The following is a 14,490-nucleotide window of genomic DNA, read 5'->3' as shown; positions in this document are numbered from 1 at the left end:
GATAGTGAGGGAATGAGCAGTGTGTCTCTTCAAGAAAAATGGGAGGGAGGCCCCTTGACGTGACATGGGCTGTCTCTCTTTGGTTCTCAAAATGGCGGACGCTCGGTGTGGCTTGAGCTCTTTAGCATAGCATTTTTCACATAAAGCTTTTAATAAAATATCAGTAAGCATGTTCTCAGCTGCTTTTTGCAGAGAAAAACAACTTTTTCCACGAAGGTACGGGTTTCAACCGTGAATTTTGGAGCTTCGACAAGATGGAGGATTATTCCCGAGGTCGGCCTGTTAGCTTAGCTCGTAGCTTAGCTTCTCAGCTTAGCTGCTTTTAACGAACCAAAAACGCGATTTTGAACGGTTAAAACTGATTTTAAAGAGAAAACAGAAAGGGAGGGGTCAGTGAAGAGCACCAGAGTTGAGCCTTTTGTCATCCAGTGTCTTCAGTAGAAAGAGAGATGAAGAAACAATAAAGCCAATAAATTAAAATTAGGTCAATAATTTTCATGCAATTAATTGATTTATTGTTTATTGCGACAAGCCTAACTACATAAACCTATTTTGTGCAATACAACTCTATATTTTTGTTATTACCTTACTCTGATGACTTCCACTGAATGGAATCATCCAGGGATCCAGTACTGATAGCCAGCCTCCAGCGCACTTCCAAATAATCATCAGTCATGATAGAACGGTATTTGGACTTAATAATTTTGGTTGTACCAAAAATCAGGTTGAAGCTCAGATGAAATTGGGTTTTTTCAGTAGCGGCCCTAAAATTTGGAACAATTTGCCCCCCAACATTAAAAAAAGGCCACTTCACTTCCTGTTTTTAAATCTCTTTTAAAAACATCTGTTTTCTCTGTCTTTTAACACAATGTGATTTGATTTAATATTTTATTGTTCTGTGTTTTTCCATTTTTCTTTTGATGCTTTTAATTCCTTGTTGGTATTGTTTTTTCATTACTGCTATTGATTTTTATTGCTAAGCACTTTGGTAACAGCTGCTATTTTAAATGTGCTTTATAAATAAAGTTGAATTGGGTTAATAATCTTCACGTGGGAAAAGGCTGACACATAAATAACTGGAGCCAACTACATGCAGTCAACATTTCCTCATGTTGGTATATTTATCCTCTGTGAGTAAATTCCCAAACTGTCCATGATCCCTGGCCTTAAACTGAATGTCTGCTTGTAGTGTCAAAATCTCATCCTCCACTACAGAAAACTTTTAAGTGAAAAAATCTTTGATGCCAGTGAAGCAACCTCAGCATCTTCCTGTAAAGGGTAGCAGCGATTTGCTCCAGTAAAACAAGTCATGAAAGCGATTGTCAAACTTTGACAGACAGTTCTCTACAAAAGTTTGGTTTGTTCTAAACTATTTTATTCATTACCAATATGTGGGTGATAATGTTTTTGGCGGTATCGATGTGTGCACTGGTTTGTTGCGTAGGCAAAATCTCCAAACCACTGGACGGAATTGAAGAAAACTCAAAAGTAATCATTGGCTGTACATCTGCAACTGATTACATTTTAGTCATTGACCTGGTTCATAGACCTGTCGCAATAAACAATAGATCAATTAATTGCATGATAAATGAAAATTATTGACCTAATTTTCATTTATTGGCTTTATTGTTTCTTCGTGTTTCTTTCTACTGAAGACACTGGATGACAAAAGGCTCAACTCTGGTGCTCTTCACTGACCCCTCCCTTTCTCTTTTCTCTTTAAAATCCATTTAACCGTCCAAAATCACGTTTTGGTTCGTTAAAAGCAGCTAAGCTGAGAAGCTAAGCTACGAGCTAAGCTAACAGGCCAACCTCGGGGAAAAAAACCTCTGTCTTGTCGAAGCTCCAGCATTCATGGTAGAAACCTGTGCCTTTGTGTAAAAAGTTGCTTTTCTCTGCAAAAAGAAGCTGAGAACTTGTTTACTGATTTTTTTATTAAAAACTTTGTGTGAAAAATGCTATGCTAAAGAGCTCAAACCACACCAAGCGTCTGCCTTTTTGAGAACCGAAAAACAGGAACGAGAGACAGCCCAAGTCATGTCAAGGGGCCTCCCTCCCATTTTTCTTAAAAAGACACACTGCTCAATCCCTCACTATTCATCCTTCGGTTCAAACAGTCTTATACTGCCATCCAGTGGTCAAAAAAGATACCACACACAAAAATTAACCAACATTTCTTCTTAAATTTGGCAATAATTACTAATTATTGTCAAAAATTTTAAACAATTTTATCGTTTATTGAAATAATTTCTGAGACAATTAATCGCCCAGCAAAATTTGTTATCGTGACAGGCCTACTGGTTCAAGATGGACACCACAGCTAAGTGACCTTACGCCGTATTGTTTTACGTTATTAGTTTTTAGCATTTATCTTAGATTTTTAGCGTACCGTTTGACATTTCTTTGGCGTATATCATAGTGTATATTAGGAATGCACAATATATGTGGTACACGGTAGAAATGATAGACATTTAGCCTTTGATAGAGATCTGTATTCTACCGGCTAACCGCAGTAATGCTGTTTGATCTAAAATTAGAGTTGTCAGATTTAACCATTAGTTTTTTGAGTTGAAAACGGCTTAAATGGTGTTAAAGTCTGTTTTCTTCGAGAGCTAAGTAGTGAAGCTACAAGCTAACTATGGCTGGCTTGCCGTACTGTTGCCGTATTCGGGCGCATGCGCAAAACGCTGTGCTCTGTTGACAGTTAAAGGAAGCGTTGGTCAGCTTTAGAGTACATTTATGCTAAATAACAAGGGTTAAACCTGCTCTCTGATCTGTGAAAAGAACGCTGTGTTGTGTGATTTTACTGCAAGACCCTCTGGTCAAAGCCACAAAGGAAACTGGTCGCCATTTTGTGTCTGTTCTTCTTAAAGCGGAAAGAGACGCCCACTAGAAGGTTTGAGGGTTAAATGTTTTCAATGTGCACTGTATATATGTAAAATGCTGCTTTGTTGCTGTTCATTTATTAAGTGAGAAGACTGGAAAATGTTAAGAGTTAACAACGTATTCTTTTGTTTAAAACATATGGCTAAAACTACATTTGATATCTTTTGCACTGTTTTTGCACTACAAGAAAGAAGCCTAATACTTGATTTGTTTTTTATTTAAAAACTCTCTGGACTTAGTAGTGGAATTTGATTGAGATTATTTTGTGGTATAGCAGTTTTCAAAATAAATGCTGGCAAAAATACACCCTATGCTTTTTTTCATTCCTTATTGCAAGTTTTATACCAAAAACATATTGTGATACCGCCACCCATCACAATAGATATCAGGAGATTAATTTTATGCCATTTTGCACATCTCTAGTGTATACCCAGCCATCCATTATCTTTACCCGCTTCTTCCTTTTCAGATCTTAGATCCTTATTTACTGCAGTGTTTCCCCTACCATTATACAGGTGGGGTGCCCCACCCCGTCAACAGAACTGAGCACCCCGCCTACCAAACTGAACTTGCCCCTCCCACCTTCACCCGGCACTGACATATCAATCAACCTTTATTTAGACAGGTAAATCCCATTGAGCCTCGAGGACTCATTTACAAGAGAGACCTGATTATTACTAAGGTAGTGGCGCAAAATACAGGCTCTCTAGCTAAAAAGCCCAAGGCAGCACTCACATTGCCTCTTCCCTCATGTTGAACGCCCCCCGCCCCCGCTCAAAAACTGTTGGTACAAGCTGCGCTCAGACATGTCTCTGTCCCCACCATCAGCAAAAATCATGGATGAGATGAGCACCCCGCCATGGCACGCTAACTAGGGGAAACACTGTACTATTTCTTTTTATACTTTATATTTTGCTATTTTTGGATGTATATGTAACTGGGAGCCTGTGTACATAATTTCGTTCAACCTTATGTACCACGTGTGATGGAAACAACAAAAAGTTGACTTAAACTCGAACTTGAAAAGAAAAAGGCTGGAACTCTGTCAATTTTGCAAAAATTCAGCTAAAATTTACTGTGGTAGTAGCTGAGGGTTGGGGCAGTGGTGGCCTAGAGGGTGAGCCTGTGGTCAGAAAGTCTCCGGTTCCACTCTCCAGAGCAACAACATCAAAATGCGGGTGGGAAAGGTGAAGCACACTCGTTTGCCCCGCTCTGGGCCCTTGAGCAAGGCCCTTAACCCCCACCATCTGCTCCCTTGGGTGACCTAGATGGGAGCTCTCTGCATCACACACAGGGCTGTGGTAGCTCAGTGGTTTGTGGTTTCATCAGGAAGGGCATCTGGTGTAACAATTGCCAAGTCTTCATGCGAGTTAGTTCACTGTGGCGACCCCTGAGGAAGGGAGCAGCCGAAATATTAATAATAACAATAATAAAAAAGTAGCTGAGTGTTTCGAACAAACTTCATGGTAACAGATTTGTACTCTGACATCGTCCCTTCTTAACAAAGATATTAGTCTAAAACTTTGGCATAAAAGGTCGTGAGCGACATCAATTAAAAAAATGCTGGGCCTTACTGTTTTTCATTCTCCACCAACCTTTGAATCTAGTAGCATATGTGGGGTATCCTTCCGTCTTTTAACCTCCTGAAGAAACCTAATTTTGGGCAACTGTTGAAACACTGGTTGTTAGTTGTTCTAAAGCCAGAGCCAACAGGACAGGCATGAATCTGGCATTTCTGCATCATTAAAGACACTTTATCCCATGTCCTATTCACTCATTAGGCAACTTCCTTCTGCGTGGGATTGCCCGGAGCAATTCAGAAATAGGGCAGGGAGGGAGGTTGTGCCGTGTTTAGAAGCGCAGCATCGGATGAGGACGAGAACGTGGCAACCGAACCAGCCTGATGTCTGCAGCTCCGTGTCGATAAGCAACCAGATCGGCAGTGGATGGAACATGTCATGTTGATGTGTTGGGATGTTTGACAAGTGCAGTCAGGCCGATGAAGGCTCAGGCGGGGTGTAACGGATACAGCCTCCAGCAGAGGCAAAAGGCGCTGTTTGGGAAGTGTGGTTGCATAAGTAGGTTTGTGTGGCAAACCATTTAGCCTGGTTTTGGACCATCAAATGTGGCACAAAGGAAGTGTACAGATACTAACTTACCGTTAGTTCTACATACAGCTTTTCTTTTTGAAAATACAAACTCACTGCTTCTTTAGGACATAAGAGGGAATGCTGCTGATGAAATGCACTTTAATATCTGATCTTCATCATTAGTATAGAACCACTATAAAAGCAGAAATCTGGAGCATTTGTTAACACAATGCCGAAGCAGAAAGGCATCAGCAAGGACCTCAGAGAAACTGTTGCTGCCAATCATTTTGAGAACGGTTAAAGGACATTTTCAAACTATTTGGAGTCCATTATTCTACACAAAGATTATTCACAAGTGAAAAACATTTCGGACATTGTCTAATCTTAGTGGTGGACAATCCAGAAAATTCACCCAAAGTTCAGGCTGTGCAATGCTTGAAGAAATGAGCGTCATCTCAGACTTTACAGGCCTCAATTAACAGCTAAAGTGTTGACAGCACAATTAGACTGAGCAAGAATGGCTTGTTTGGAAGGGTTAGTCGTCGCTACGAAAAAACTTCTTTCTAAAGATGTAGCGGCACGACTTGGGTTTATATGAGTGCATCTGAGAGAACCACAAGACTGCTAGAGCAATGTCCTTTGGACAAATAGGACCAAAGTTTGGCCGTGTTGCACAGCATTTCAGTGCAAACACTTCATTTCTTGAACGAAGTAAAGCACAATGGTGAAGGGGCGATGGTTTGGGCACCCTGCAGTCACTGAGTAAGTTGACCATCAATTCCTCTGTAAACTGTAGTGAGGGTACAGCTAACCTAGCCCTTAGAACACTACATCTGGGCCTAGTTCACTACAAAACAAAAGGGTTGTATAGTCAATTTCGAGGCCGTCTGAAGCTTGGAGCAAACGGGATCATAATGCAACAAGACGATCCCAAACACGGCATCTAATTTATAACAAAATGGCAAAATAAAAATAAAAAAATCAAGGTGTTGCAATGGTCCATCCAAAGTCTTGAACCTTAAACTGAAATGCTGTAGTGGGGCATTAAATTTGAAGCAACCTTGTAAAAAGTGGGCCAAATTTCCTCCATAACCACACGAGTGACTGATAAAATATGTCAGGAAACCATTATTGAGAGTTTTTGCAACAAACGGTGGTTCTCCAGGCGGCTGAACCTCGGTGCAGTTCCACTTTTGCCTAATTTTGTTTATTAAATATAGGAATGCATGATATTATTGGCATGGTATCGGTATCGGCTGATATTAGTGTTAAAATTCAATATCGGACATTCCATCAAAATAACTCACCAATATAAAAGACGCTGTTTTTGTATGACAACCCAGTAACAAGGACGCCTGCAGCGGCAGCAGAACGTGATGACGTCACGCGTGCCTATCTGATCTCACAGCAGAGAGGAAAATTCAAAATGTCGGCGGTGTGGACTTTTTTTCATTGAGGATGTCTGATTCTGAAGATTTATGGACTACGTTGAGCCTCGCTACATCGTCCCCAGTCTGAGATATTTTTCTCGACGTAACCTTACCCGAGTTACAAGCCGTCATTTCTGACATCATTCAGAAGCTAATAGCCGTTAGCACTTGGGTGAGTTTTACCACAGACATTTGGACGTCGTATTAGCCCCGTTAGCATGATTAGTCTTACGGCACAATGGATAGACAAAAACTTTGAACTTAAAAAGGCTGTCCTTCATGCACAAGAGTGCAGAGGATCCCACACTGCAGGAACCTGGAACAAGCCTCCACAAATGAGACAGCATCACAGGTGACTAATTCATTCAACCTTTATTTAGACAGGTAAATCCCATTGAGCCTCGACTAATGCTAATAAATAACATTTAACACTTTTCATTTAATATAAGTTAAAGTGCTATGCATATCATATGGCTGTTACTCAATATATGTCACCAGCTCTTACAGCTGTTGCACAATTTTTGTAGCAAATAAGCCTAAATAAGAGGGCTATGTTCTGACAAAGGAGAGTATGTAAAATATCAGTATCTATCGGTTATCGGCCAAACAAGGTTTAACATATCGGGATATCGGCCAAAAATCCAATATCATGCATCCTTAATTAAATAACAACACAGTACAGTTAGGTTTGAATAATTGTAGAACCTAGTAAATCCCATATTCTTATGTCCTGATACATGAAACTCTTGAACAGGGTTGGACTTTGTTTTTGACTTTTACCAAAACATTTGTTTATTTAGTTTGACCAACTCCTCCTGTATGTGCACAGATTTGGGCCAGTCAGGTCCAATTGGACACATTTACTTAGTTCACAAAAGGGAGTTTCTGACCCTGAGGTGTCCAACAGCTGACCTTTGGCCCCGTCTTCACCCATTAGGAAATGGTGTGCTTACTCTGTGCTCGCCACAGTGAATGTGAAACCCTGCCTTCTTTGTAAAAGACTAGTATGCGTGAAGCAAAGTGTTTATTTTCGGCCGTAGCCTCGTTCGGACCAGGTCTGACTGGTTCCCAGCTCTGTTTGGAAAGGCCTAGAAAAACAAAGAGCGGCAGCTCAGGGTTTGGGGTTGGGTCGTAGTGAAGGAATGAGCGCTGTCAGGCCTGAAGCGTTCACACTTCTCTTTTTATTTGCATTTTTCTGTGGAGGGAGTATTCCAGCCGACACCGACAGCAACTCCAGGTACAGAGAGTTGGACTCTGATCCGATCTCAAGGGTGAAAGTCCTACTAACAGCGGAAATGCGACCGTCCGGATGTGAGGTATCCCTTGTTGACTTTTTCCACCCCTCCTCTTTCCACTCCCTCCAGGGTTTCCCAGGTGTGTGGATCGCCGCAGGGCAGAGGAGCCATGAACCAACACCTGGAGAGGAGAAAGCACTTTAAAGGATTGTCTCTTGAAAGTAGTCTACCGGTAAGTCTGGCTTAAATGCCGTCAGTGTGCTCGAGTGAACCTACAAGTTACTTTGAACGTCACGTCTCCTTTCCCTCTTCTCTGCTGTGTTTAACATGAGCTTTCTATGCCTCATTTTTGGAAGCATGGTGACCTGGCTCTGGCTTCTTTGGTCCCACGAAGCGACTTTTGAGGTTGTTTCATTTCCTGAGTTGCAAGTCTTTTTTTTTTTTTTCCCAGAAAGATCCAGTTACTGACTCCTAGGATCATAACGACAGCATAAAAGGAAGTCGGTGAAGCACAAAACTTTACAAACGGTCTCAGATTCAACGTCTACGGCTCTAAAATTAAACCGCTGACATAAACAGACCCACGTGTGAAGCGTTGGGGAGGGAAGGCAACCACCCTCCCCCGCCCATGCTGGCGCTGGTTAAGTACTTGGTGTGCGCTGGTGATTGACAGCTTGTCTCCATGCTGGGTCGCTCTTGCGAATCACAGGGGGTTGGAAACTTTTTTTGGCTCAGGGTGAGCTGAAGGTGAAGGAGACTCCCTGAAATGTCAAGTGTAGCCTGTTACTGGCTCCTGTATAGTTTGCATGGGGGTTAAAAAAAATTAAAATCACCCCCACAACCCCCCTTCAGTGCTTTCAGTACGTCAAGTGCACAGGAAGTTATAAATCAAGAAGTTTAGTTCTCATGCATTAGTTTAGATAGGATGTTTTTATTTAACTCACACGTGTTAGGCTTTATTTCCTGGGTGAGCCTTTTTTTTTTGTCAATGTTTTCTCTAATGAAGTTATCTTTATCGACTTGACCTGCCTGAATGTGCTGACCCATCTCAACTCGTGGTTGATGAGCAACAGAGCCTTAAACTGCGAGCTAACCTGTTGACCTCTGACCCGAGGATTTAGTGTCCTTATCCTTCCGTTCAATAACTGTAAATTTGTTAAATTGACACAAGTGTATGTCCTTGTAGGCTGCAGGATCCGTCTTCAGATCTGACTGCGGTGGAAATTTGATTTCCTTTGAGCTGATTCAGCAGAATCTCTTAAGCAACTTGGAACAAGTTAAATATCTATTTTTTTTGCTAAAAGAAGAAAAAATGTCACTTTTGAGGTGGTCGTAAAGTTAAGGCTCAACTCTAAAATGCTTAAATTGTAATATTTTTCACTTTAACTACTAACATATATATATATTAGGGGTTGAACGAGTATATATTTTTTAAACTCGACATTAACATAATAAAACCCGAGTAGAACTCGAGTATTTGATGATGTCATAGATCTCAAGATACAAAAATAAATAAATAAATAAAACCGCAATAAAAGGTAATTATTTACAAAAAAAAGACCAACAAAACATTGGGAGCGTATATTATGCTCCTTCCATTTATCATACTGCAAATAAGTCACAGGAAAAACTAAACTATTAGTTATTATTATTATTAAACTGCAAACGTGAAGAAACATGCAGCACGTCAGAAACGAAACTTAAAACAGTGGATGGGCGGTGGATTGGACCCGGTGTTACACCATACTCTGTGACGTGCAACAGTGAAACACCGCCCCCTACGGTCATACGGTCGTCACATAATATGACGTCACTACGGATACTCGACGTAACATTTTTAACCTCGATAGATGTCCTAGCAATTGATGTGTAGATTACTCGAGTACTCTGTTAATGCCCTAATATATATATATATATATATTTTTTTTTTTTTTTTGCTTTATTGGCAGTTTATGATTTTGATTACATTCCAATCATTGCACTATGTTTTTGTATATACTGTATATTTTGGAACTAAATGTAAAACATTTAATCAAAATGTCTTAAGATTTTCTTGCTACTTTTTGAAACGTTAACTATTCATTATTCTGAACAGAACAATCTCAGAGCTAAAGCTCAGATCATTTTGGAATGCGGTTCTGAAAAGTAAACATCTTACCTGTAGCAATTATTATTATTACGTACAGTTTTCCAATGAATGCATTGATTTCCTGAATTCTTGCAACACCTTTCCTAAATTCTACTTTAGCCAACTTGCTTTATTTCCATTTTGATTTATCCTTAAAATGCAGCCAAACCAAAGCTAAATGCTAACAGTTCCATAGCTAAATGTTAACTGTTCAGTAGCTAGATGCAAACTGTTCAGTAGCTAAATGCTAACTGTTCAGTAGCTAAATACTAAATGTTCAGTAGCTAAATGCTAACCTTTAAGTAGCTAAATGCTAATTGTTCAGTAGTTAGATGCTAAATGTTCAGTAGCTAAATGCTAACTGCTCTGTAGCTAAATGTTCAGTAGCTAAATACAAACTGTTCAGTAGTTAGATGCAAATTGTTCAGTAGCTAAGTGCTAACCTTTCAGTAGCTAAATGCTAACTGTTCAGTAGCTAGATGCTAAATGTTCAGTAGCTAAATTGTAACTGTACAGTAGCTAGATGTTAACTATTCAGTAGCTAGATGCTAACTGTTCAAGAGCTAAATGCCAACTGTTCAGTAGCTAGATGCAAACTGTTCAGTAGTTAAATGCTAACTGTTCAGTAGCTAAATGCTAACTGTTCAGTAGCTAGATGCAAACTGTTCAGTAGCTAGATGCTAACTGTTCAAGAGCTAAATGCTAACAGTTCAGTAGCTAGATGCAAATTGTTCAGTAGTTAAATGCTAACTGTTCAGTAGCTAGATGCAAACTGTTCAGTAGCTAAATGCTAACTGTTCAGTAGTTAAATGCTAACTATTCAGTAGCTAAATGTTAACTGTTCAGTAGCTAGACGCTAACTATTTAGTAGCTAGACGCTAACTATTTAGTAGCTCGATGCTGTTCAGTAGCTAAATGCTAATTGTTCAGTTAACCACTTATTCAACAAATTTCAGCAAAGTTTTTCAACCCTCAGCATACTCGCTGCAATTTTTGCAGACTGTTTCTTTAGTTCTTCATAACCTTACCCCAGTGCTCTTTTAGATCAGAACCATCTACTCTGTTTTATTTTTGTTATTAATGCAATTTTTTCTCTAATTTTTGGCATTAAACTGAATCTGTGAGTCATTTTCCACATGACCTAAGACAACAGAGGGAATCAGGAAGGAGCACATTAGTGACGCACTTGATGAGACATCCTGATTTATTATTTCACCGCAGAGGTTCGGATCAGTGAAATGTAGTTTTCTGTAACACAATGGACTTGACGGTTTGCGGTGTCGTTCTGTCGTTGCCCATTCGATGCGTGAAAGCTTTCACTTCATCGTCTCTGGTTGATACTGTAGCTTTAATTGTTTAAACTAACCACAAAGCGGCTTGAGTTGCTGTGAGGCTGAAAGTGGGTCATGTTTATGATATGGGTTTATGATTCAGCACGCTTGCATTTGTCCACTTGGCTACCCATGCATGCTGATTCTTCCCTCATTTTCCCACTCTTTTTTTTTTTTTTTTTTTTACCATTTACTTCTTTTGTCTTGTTGCAACCTTCACATTTTACAGGGTCAGTTTTTGTTTATGGTTTCTGTACATTTCAGTTTTTGTCCATTTTAGGGATTGGCAGGAGTAGTGCCAACATGTTGGGTTGTTGTGTTAGTGGGACATGACGGAGCCTGAAGCCCTTTGGTGGAGGTCCAGCATAAAAAAAAAAAAGTAGGAAATGGTTTCTGGAGCGAATCTGAAAGTGTTTCCAAATAATGAAAAAATGAAAATGCATTTAATTTGAATTTTATTCAGATAAAAGTGCCAGATGTAACTTTAATTTATTAAACAATGCTTATTGTGTGAATGTTTATGAAGCATTCACACTGTTGTGATCCAATTTTCTTCCGTATGTTTTTTGGTGTGATTCTTGTCCTGCAGTTTTCAAGCTATTTCAACAAATCATAAATCAAAAACGTTCGGCTCTTTCAGGACAGTCCTGCAATACTTTGAGTATTGGTGCAACTTTAGCTTTTTGAAATATTTAGCCTTTTCTGACACTTTTTTCCTCATAGAAAATGAATTGAGCTCATTTTAACTCCTTCAAATCTTTAGATCTGTTTACAACATTTTACTGCTCCTTTCACATTTTGTTCTGGTTTAGCTTCTTTGTGCAAATTTACACTTTTTTTCAGCTACTTTCAGTTGTTATTTCAGCTGGTTTGTGCTCCTTTCTGATTCTTTCTGCTAACTACAACATTTTTGTGTTTCTTCTATCTTCTTTCTGCTAATTTCAGCTTGTTATGATCCTTTCAGCTTATTTCTGCAAGTTTCAGCTTTTTCTACTAGTTCAGCTACTATTTAGCTGTTTTATGCTAATTTTAGTTTTTTCAGCTAGTCCACATTTTTCGCACTCATTTAGACTTTTTTCCAGCCAAATTCAGCAAAATTGTGCTCTCTCCACTTCCTTCTGATAATTTAAGCTTCTTTCTGCTTTTTAGCTACTTTTCAGCGTTTTTTTTTTTTTTTTTTACTAATTTCAGCTTGTTTCACATAATTTCCACTTTTGTGCTCATTTCTGCGTTTTTTTTTCAGCAAATGTTCTTTCTACTTTTTTTTTTTGCTAATTTAAGCTTGTTCTACTTTTTCAGCTAGCTTTTTTAGCATTTCTGAGCTAATTTTAGCTGTTTTCAGTTAAATTCAAGTTTTTCGTGGTAATGTCTGCTACTTTCAGCCTAATTAACTTCTTTCTGCTAAATTCTGCTTTGTTTTTCTAATTAGGCCCGAGCAGCAAAGCGCTGCGAAGGCCTATTGTAATTGTGTCGTTTATTATTATTAGGCCCGAGCAGCAAAGCGCTGCGAAGGCCTATTGTAACTGTGCTGTTTATTATTATTTTTCTTGGGACTTTTGGGACGCATTTTTGGAGGCCTTAGCATATCCCAAAACTCACCAAACTTCACCAAAACTTGTCCCCCTAGTAAAATTTTTGAACTGTAATGGATCCAAAAGTGGGCGTGGCCAAACTGCTCCACAGCGCCCCCTAACGTGAGATATGAAAACTGGTAAGTCCTAGAGAGCTGAAATTTGGTACATAGGTAGAACCCACCGAATCAAGAAAAAAAGTCTCTTGGAGGTATGCCTTAAACCCAACAGGAAGTCGGCCATTTTGGGTCAAAGGGTCAATTTTGGCCGTTTTTCACTTTTCGTACACGGCGAATTTGAACGAACTCCTCCTAGGGATTTCGCTCAATCGGTTTCAAACCTTTGCCATTTTGCTCAGTAGGCATGGGGGACCTAAAGTTATCAAAACGGTGCAAACCGACGTATGTTGAGGGGGCGGGGCCGGACCTCAAAATTATGCTTCACGCCAAAAATTTCCAAACGCTACAACTTTCACATTGAAAAACAGAATCGTACCAAATTTGGCACGAGTCATCCCTGTCCCATGGCCGACGATACCCTGAGGTCAAAATTTGACGTCATCAAAGCCCCGCCCCCTCAGAACAGGAAGTGACTTTTTTTGCTTGGAATGCTCCCTCTCTGACACTCTTGACCCAATCAGGATGATCCTGTGTTAGAAGGCAGATAACAAGTTGGTCTGACTTGCTTTGAAGCGCAAAGCGTTTCCCCTGGAGGATGTGGGCGTGGCGGCGTGGCGAAGTCAGAAGTGACGCCGTTACAATACGTTTGGCTCTGAATTCCACAGATTTGATCCGAGGTTCATGAAAATCACTATGATCGATCATTGCCCGCCCCTTGAACAGGAAACCATGATGATTGCGCAATAGCCTCTCTAGCGCCCCCTAGAATATTTTAAAACCTCAGCCCCGAGCCATTTTTCGACCGATAAATCTGAAACTCGGTGAACATGTGTATCTTCTCAGGACCTATGAAAAAGTCTCTTGGCGCTCCGGTCCAAAACCAACAGGAAGTCGGCCATTTTGGGTCAAAGGTTAATTTTTGGGCGTTTTTAACGGCGAATTTTAACGAACTCCTCCTAGGGATTTTGAAGGATTGACTTAAAACTTGGTTATTAGGCCCTTAAGACATTGGAGAGTAAAAGTTATCAAAAGCTTTTGGTTTCGTTTTGTTAAAGGGGCGTGGCCAGGCCTCAAAGTTGAGCTTCACGCCATAAACTTCCAAACGTTATAACTTTCAACTTGAATGACAGATTTGCACCAAATTTGGCATGAGTCATCCCTATCCCATGCCCGACGATACCCTGAGGTCATATTGTGACGTCATCAAAGCCCCGCCCCCTCAGAACAGGAAGTGACTTTTTTTGCTTGGAATGCTCCTTCTTTGACACCCTTCACATAATCAGGATGATCCTGTGTTAGAAGACAGATAAGATGGTCTGACTTGATTTAAACAACAAAACAGTTATAGCTGGAGAATGTGGGCGTGGCGCCATGGCGAATTAGAAAGTGACGCCGTTGCAATACGTTTGGCTCTAAATTGCACAGATTTGATCCCAGATGAACCAAAATCACTATGATTGATCATTATCCACCTCTAAACAAGTTTCCATGATAAGTGGCCAAGAAACTCCATAGCGCCACCTACATTCTTCTTACAGTTATATCTCAGTGATACAACATCCGATCTGAACCAGATTTTTGGTACGTCATTACTGAGAACTGATGGACATTTTAGTTTTGTTGTTTAATATTTGACTCAAGGGCGCCCCCTAGATTATTCAAACTGTTTTGTCTCAGTGATATATCAGCCGATCTGCACC

Source organism: Nematolebias whitei, chromosome 23 (genome assembly GCF_014905685.2).
Source record: "Nematolebias whitei isolate Nwh7 chromosome 23, NemWhi1, whole genome shotgun sequence".
Lineage (NCBI taxonomy): Eukaryota > Metazoa > Chordata > Actinopteri > Cyprinodontiformes > Rivulidae > Nematolebias > Nematolebias whitei.
This window is presented reverse-complemented; position numbering follows the sequence as displayed.